Source organism: Ascaphus truei, unplaced genomic scaffold, assembly GCF_040206685.1.
Source record: "Ascaphus truei isolate aAscTru1 unplaced genomic scaffold, aAscTru1.hap1 HAP1_SCAFFOLD_666, whole genome shotgun sequence".
Classification (NCBI taxonomy): Eukaryota; Metazoa; Chordata; class Amphibia; order Anura; family Ascaphidae; genus Ascaphus; species Ascaphus truei.
Window position 1 is genome coordinate 55,001 of NW_027456999.1, and position 7,080 is coordinate 62,080.

General features: G+C 44.6%; 1 long non-coding RNA gene across 1 annotated transcript in view; it reads right to left on the bottom strand.

Moving 5' to 3' along the window:
- LOC142485876 (uncharacterized) overlaps positions 1-4,774 on the bottom strand; it is a 17,553-nt gene extending 12,779 nt beyond the window's left edge. Inside the window, exon 1 of the long non-coding RNA XR_012798728.1 lies at positions 4,656-4,774. This is a non-coding gene — a long non-coding RNA (uncharacterized LOC142485876). The remainder of the gene's footprint in view (positions 1-4,655) is intronic.
- Positions 4,775-7,080: the final 2,306 nt, after the last annotated feature.

Genomic DNA, 7,080 nt, shown 5'->3' on the forward strand with positions numbered 1-7,080 from the left:
TGTGCACAAGGCAAACAAGGCATGCAAAAGCACAATATTACTCTGACAATCTCCTCCAGAATACATCAAACCCAGCTAATTTCTGGAAGGTTATCAACAATATATTCCAGCCTCCTAACCATCAACAACCAAGTAATATCACTAAGGGGGATATTACTCTGACAAACCCCACTGACATTGCAAATGCATTCAATGATTACTTTGTGGGGTGTGCCACTAACCTATTAGCGAAACGCAGCACAAACCCCAAACCTGAATCTCATCCTGGGAGTACCCCTATAGTCCCACCCCCTCCCAACACTGCCCACAATTTTCAATTTAGCCCAGTATCTGAAGAGGAGATTACACAAGCGCTCCTCAAACTAAAACTAAGCAGCCAATGTGGACCCGACTTACTACAATCTAGGTTCCTACGACTTGGTGCCCCAGCCATTGCCAAACCAATTGCGTCCATAGTCAACTCTATCCTGTCTGCAGGCCATATCCCTAAGACCTGGAAAACTGCCAGAGTTGTCCCAATCTTCAAAAGTGGGGACAAAAACACTGTCTCAAACTACAGGCCAATCTCACTTCTCCCAATTCTATCCAAAGTTATGGAAAAATGTGTCCACTCCCAATTAAGCGAGTTCTACACCAAGACAAATTTCCCTAGCCAATTCCAGTCTGGGTTTCGTCCCAAACACTCCACCGTAACTACCCTGCTAAAAGTTTGCAATGAAATCCAGTGTGGAATGGAACGGGGACAACTCACTGGTGCAGTATTCCTAGATTTTGCAAAGGCTTTTGACACAGTTGATCATGCTATCCTGCTTAACAAACTCCAGAGCTCTGGAATAGGGAAACATGCTTTAAACTGGTTTCAGTCCTACCTATCAGGAAGATCCCAACATGTGTCCATCTCAGGCTCTAACTCCAACCCCCTGGATATCACCTGTGGTGTCCCGCAAGGCTCTGTTCTGGGGCCCCTACTCTTCTCAGTGTTCATTAATGATCTTCCCACAGCTTGTAAGGAAGCCTCAATACACATGTATGCAGATGACACAATCCTGTATGCACACAGCCATAGCCTCTCTGACCTTCAACACATACTTCAGTCTGACTTTTTGAGACTCGAAAACTGGATTTCCCAAAACAAACTGTTTTTAAACACTGACAAGACTGTAACAATGGTATTTGGGACCAAGACTAAATTTGTAAAGCTTCCAGTGACTGAGCTCCTGATTAGAACCAACGCTAAAACCACCCTAACACCTGTCACTAGTTTTAAATACCTGGGCTTATGGTTTGACTCCCACTTAACATTCGGGATGCACATTGATACCCTGACAACCAAGACCTATGCCAAACTAGGGGTACTTTACAGGAACAAATCCTCCCTAAGTCTCCTGGTCAGAAAGCGTATTGCACAGCAGATGCTAATGCCAATTATTGACTATGGAGACATAGTATATGGCTCGGCTCCTCAAACCCACCTTAGCAAACTTGACACCCTCTACAATTCAATTTGTCGTTTTGTTCTCCAATGCAACTACAACACACATCACTGCGAAATGCTCAAAGAACTAGATTGGTCATCACTAGAGTCTAGGCGCAAAGTTCACCTTTCCTGTCTCACCCTCAAATACTTTCTGGGCAAGCTACCCAGCTACCTGAACAAGCTCCTCACCCCTACCACATGCAGTACCTATCACCTGAGATCAGACTCCAAAAGACTATGCATGGTCCCAAGACTCAACAAAGTATCCGGACGTTCCTCCTTCTCCTTCCGTGCACCCCAAAACTGGAACAACCTACCAGAGACTCTCATATCCACCACCAGCTTAAGTTCTTTCAAATCTAAGGCTGTCTCACACTTTAATCTGGTCTGTAACTGTTTCATAAGCTCATAATATATATTTTCTTTAACTGTGCATGCAATGTCTTGTATATAAATGTATACCTTGTTCATTTATGTAACTGTATTTGTAACCATGTATTATTTGTTTTACTCTGTGCCCAGGACATACTTGAAAACGAGAGGTAACTCTCAATGTATTACTTCCTGGTAAAATATTTTATAAATAAATAAATAAATAAATACCGGGACCAGGGACAAAAACCGGGACATAACCGGGATGGAGCTAAAATCGGGACAGGGCAGAAAAAAACGGGACTGTCCCGGCAAAACCGGGACGAATGGTCACCCTACTTACAGACTATTCACTTGAGTGGACCATAAAGTGTCTTATAGAGGGAACTCTAAGGTGTCTTAAGATGCATTAAGATATATTATGTATGTAAATCTTTATTTATATAGCGCTTTATAAGAGAGGCAATACAGTACAGAGAATTATAATACAATAAGTGCAACAAACAAAATCAGACAATAGGAAAGGAAATCCCTGGCCTGCAGAGCTTACAGTCTTAATGCTAGATCCATGGAACTCTGTTGTGTTTACGCTAATAACGGGACATTCCTGAAATTGGTACCTGACCCTGTGTGGTAGGCAGAGACACAGGGGCAGTGCCTGCCAATATCATAAAGAGCAGTGCACTTCCTATTTAGTAGAAGTGTGTGTCAGAGTTAAGAGTTCAGTCCAGAGTTAGAGTCTGCTGAGTCTGTCACCTGGCTGGCCCAGGGTGACAGAGAGAGCCTATATCAATTGGCCGTTGGAGAAGGGGAGCCATCAGCCTCTGAGTAGAGCTGATGCAACCTCAGTTAGGGAGGTGGACCAATTCCTCTCACCCGGTTTAGGGGGCGAGGGAAGAGCTAGCCCCACCCTGGGTGCCCTTGACCTGGGGTGGTGGCAGGGACACAGAGACCATCCTGAGGGAGAGCAGTCCTGTGTGGAGGAAGACACCCTGTACCTGATTGACAGTCTTGTTGCTGCTATTCTGCTGCTGTGAATAAAGAGCTGCGGCTGCTTTTAAAGATATACAGTGTGAGACTGGAATCTCTCATCCCCGAGGGGGGGGGGACTCTCTGGAAGGATTCCACCCGTATTCCTGGGGCTCAGAGATGGAGGCGCTGCACCATTACATACATAGTTATATAGTTACATAGTAGATGAGGTTGAAAAAAGACGTACGTCCATCAAGTTCAACCTATGCCAAATTCAGACAACAGATACTTTATTCTATATCTATACTTATTATTGATCCAGAGGAAGGCAAACAAAAAACCCCATTAAGGGGAAAAATTAATTCCTTCCTGACTCCAAGAATTGGCAATCGGATTAATCCCTGGATCAACATCCTTCCCATATATACTTATTTGGTATATCCCTGTATACCTTTCCCATCTAAAAAGATGTCCAACCTTTTTTTGAACAAATCTATTGTATCTGCCATCACAGTCTCCATGGGTAATGAATTCCACATTTTAACTGCCCTTACTGTAAAGAACCCTATCCTTTGTTGCTGGTGAAATTTCCTTTCCTCCAACCTTAAGGGATGGCCCCGAGTCCTTTGTACTGCCCGTGGGATGAATAGTTCTTTTGAAAGCTCCTTGTATTGTCCCTGAATATATTTGTATATAGTTATCATATCCCCTCTTAGACGCCTCTTTTCTAATGTAAATAAATCCAATATAGCTAGCCTCTCCTCATAAGTTAGAATGTCCATCCCCTTTATTAATTTGGTGGCTCTTCTCTTTTCTTAGGATTGGTGCCCAAAATTGTACTCCATATTCAAGGTGTGGTCTTACTAATGCTTTGTAAAGGGGCATAATTATGTCTACTTCCCTTCCATCCATTGCCCGTTTGATGCAAGATAAGATCTTGTTTGCCTTTGCAGCTACTGCATGACATTGGGCACTATTGCTAAGCCTGCTGTCTACAAGCACTCCTAAATCCTTCTCCATCAAGGATTCCCCCAATATATCTCCATTTAATTTGTAAGTCACCTTTTTATTCTTGCATCCCAAATGCATAACCTTACATTTATCTGTATTAAACCTCATTTGCCATTTACCTGCCCACGTTTCCAGTCTCTCCAAGTCCTTCTGAAGAGAAATTTCATCCTGCTCTGATGAGACGGAGGCATTCACCCCAGAAACCTGATCCTGTCATCCCCCATACCATCGCGGGAGACTCAGGCCCCCCTGTTGCCAGCAGGTATGCACCACACTCAGACACGTAGCCAGACCCTAGAACAGAGGAGGGGGGCCCGATCTGCGATTGGCCCAGGGAAGGGGGGCTACATTGGGAATCGATGTTATTTTTCTTCATATTAATGGGTATCCTCAAAGCTAATGATATGCCAAAATGACGTCCATTAGCAAAACTACAATTGTTTCTTCACTTTTTCTGCTTGATGAATAGGGTGACCAGATTTCGAAAATGAAAAACCGGGACACCTTAAAAAATAATTTATTAAACAAATTACATCACGTGACGCCCCCCGTTGCCATGACAACAAGACACTCTGATGCCCCTGCAGTGTTAGTGTGTATAGAGGTGGGGGCTTTGCTTGGGCCCTTCAACTCTTACAGCCAGGGCATTATTGGCCAGGAATGCCCAGTTCGGAGGGGATTACTACTTCAAAATGTATTTGATTCGTAACAACATCAAAAAACTCTAATACAATACCAATAACTAACAACCACAGACAATGATAATCTAAACCGTCAAATAAAATGTCTACGGCCCTTGTTCAAGCATGTTTGCGGTACTAACCAGATAAATCAGTGCCTGCAATCCACGACTGTATCCGCCTCTCCGTGCGTCTGAAAGCAATCCAGCGTTCCTGGTGTGTGGCTGAAGAGGTGAGGGACTCCCTCCTCTCAAACGGAAAAGAAGAGCAAAAAATAGAGTTGGAACATACCTATCATACAGGGATGAGAAAGAGAGAGACAGAGAATTAGAGAGAGACAGAGAATGAGAGAGAGACAGAGAATGAGAGAGAGACAGAGAATGAGAGAGAGAGACAGAGAATAAGAGAGAGACAGAGAATGAGAGAGAGACAGAGAATGAGAGAGAGACAGAGAATGAGAGAGAGACAGAGAATGAGAGAGAGACAGAGAATGAGAGAGAGACAGAGAATGAGAGAGAGAGACAGAGAATGAGAGAGAGACACAGAGAGAGAGAGACAGAGAATGAGAGAGAGACAGAGAGAGGGACATAGGTAGAGAGAGACACAGAGAGAGAGAGACAGACACAGAGAGAGAGAGAGAGACAAAAGTAATGTACTGTATAACCATTATACCGTACCCCCTAGTATTCGTGTAATCATTGTCCCACACCCCCTATTACTCACGCTTTGGCAATACTGAAATGTTCTTTTGACATGCCAATCAAGCGGATTTGATTTGAGAGACACAGAGACACACACAGAGACACAGAGAGAGACAGAGATACAGAGACACACACAGAGACACACAGAGAAACAGAGACACACAGAGAGAGACAGAGACACAGAGAGAGAGACAAAGACACAGAGAGACACACAGAGAGAGACAGAGACACACAGTGAGAGACAGAGACACACAGAGAGAGACAGAGACATAGAGAGAGAGAGAGAGACACGGGCCTATTTAGTAAGCGTCGATAAGGCTGTGTCTATAGTATTTCAGACGGAGGGAAGGCACACACGCTGCAATACACTTGCTGAAGCCTGAGCTTTTTTATGGCTTTGCAGGGTATGCAGCGGGTGCGATTGGGGGCGTGGCAATAAATATGTGGAGGCGTGGCAATAACGTTCCGGCGCGGACATCACTTCCCTACCTCACATCCCGATCCACCGGCATTTTTTCAGATGCAGCATCTGAAGCACTGTGCAGACAAGAAGAAAAATGCACACAATGCGCACCAGAGATTAAAATATAGTAAATTATTTATTAATAAAACAAGAAATAACCGAGGGGGATCCAACCCCACCTCAGTACTTTCTTCTCGTTGCTATTGCCACACTATACGTCCTGACGCCGGAAGGGAAGTTGGTACGCGACCAAGACGAGACGCCGGATTTACATGTCTGCGGCCCTTGTTCAAGCATGTTTGCATACTTACCAGATAAATCAGTGCCTGCAATCCACGCCTGTATCCGCCTCTCCGAGCGTCTGTAAGCAATCCAGCGTTCCTGGTGTGTGGCTGAAGAGGTGAGGGACTCCCTCCTCTCAAACGGAAAAGAAGAGCAAAAAATAGAGTTGGAACATACCTATCATACAGGGATGAGAGAGAGAGACAGAGAATGAGAGAGAGACAGAGAATGAGAGAGAGACAGAGAATGAGAGAGAGACAGAGAATGAGAGACACAGAGAGAGAGACAAAGAATGAGAGAGAGACAGAGAGAGGGACATAGGGAGAGAGAGACACAGAGAGAAAGAGACAGACACACAGAGAGAGAGAGAGACAAAAGTAATGTACTGTATAACCATTATACCGTACCCCCTAGTATTCGTGTAATCATTGTCCCACACCCCCTATTACTCACGCTTTGGCAATTCTGAAATGTTCTTTTGACATGCCAATCAAGCTGATTTGATTTGAGAGACACAGAGACACACACAGAGACACAGAGAGAGACAGAGATACAGAGACACACACAGAGACACACAGAGAGAAACATAGACACACAGAGAGAGACAGAGACACAGAGAGAGAGACAGAGACACAGAGAGACACACAGAGAGAGACAGAGACACACAGAGAGAGACAGAGACACACAGAGAGACAGAGACACAGAGAGAGAGAGAGAGAGAGACACGGGCCTATTTAGTAAGCGTCGATAAGGCTGCGTCTATAGTATTTCAGACGGAGGGAAGGCACACACGCTGCAATACACTTGCTGAAGCCTGAGCTTTTTTATGGCTTTGCAGGGTATGCAGCGGGTGTGATTGGGGGGCGTGGCAATAAATATTTGGAGGCGTGGCAATAACGTTCCGGCGCGGACGTCACTTCCCTACCTCACATCCCGATCCACCGGCATTTTTTCAGATACAGCATCTGAAGCACTGTGCAGACAAGAAGAAAAATGCACACAATGCGCACCAGAGATTAAAATATAGTAAATTATTTATTAATAAAACAAGAAATAACCGAGGGGGATCCAACCCCACCTCAGTACTTTCTTCTCGTTGCTATTGCCACACTATACGTCCTG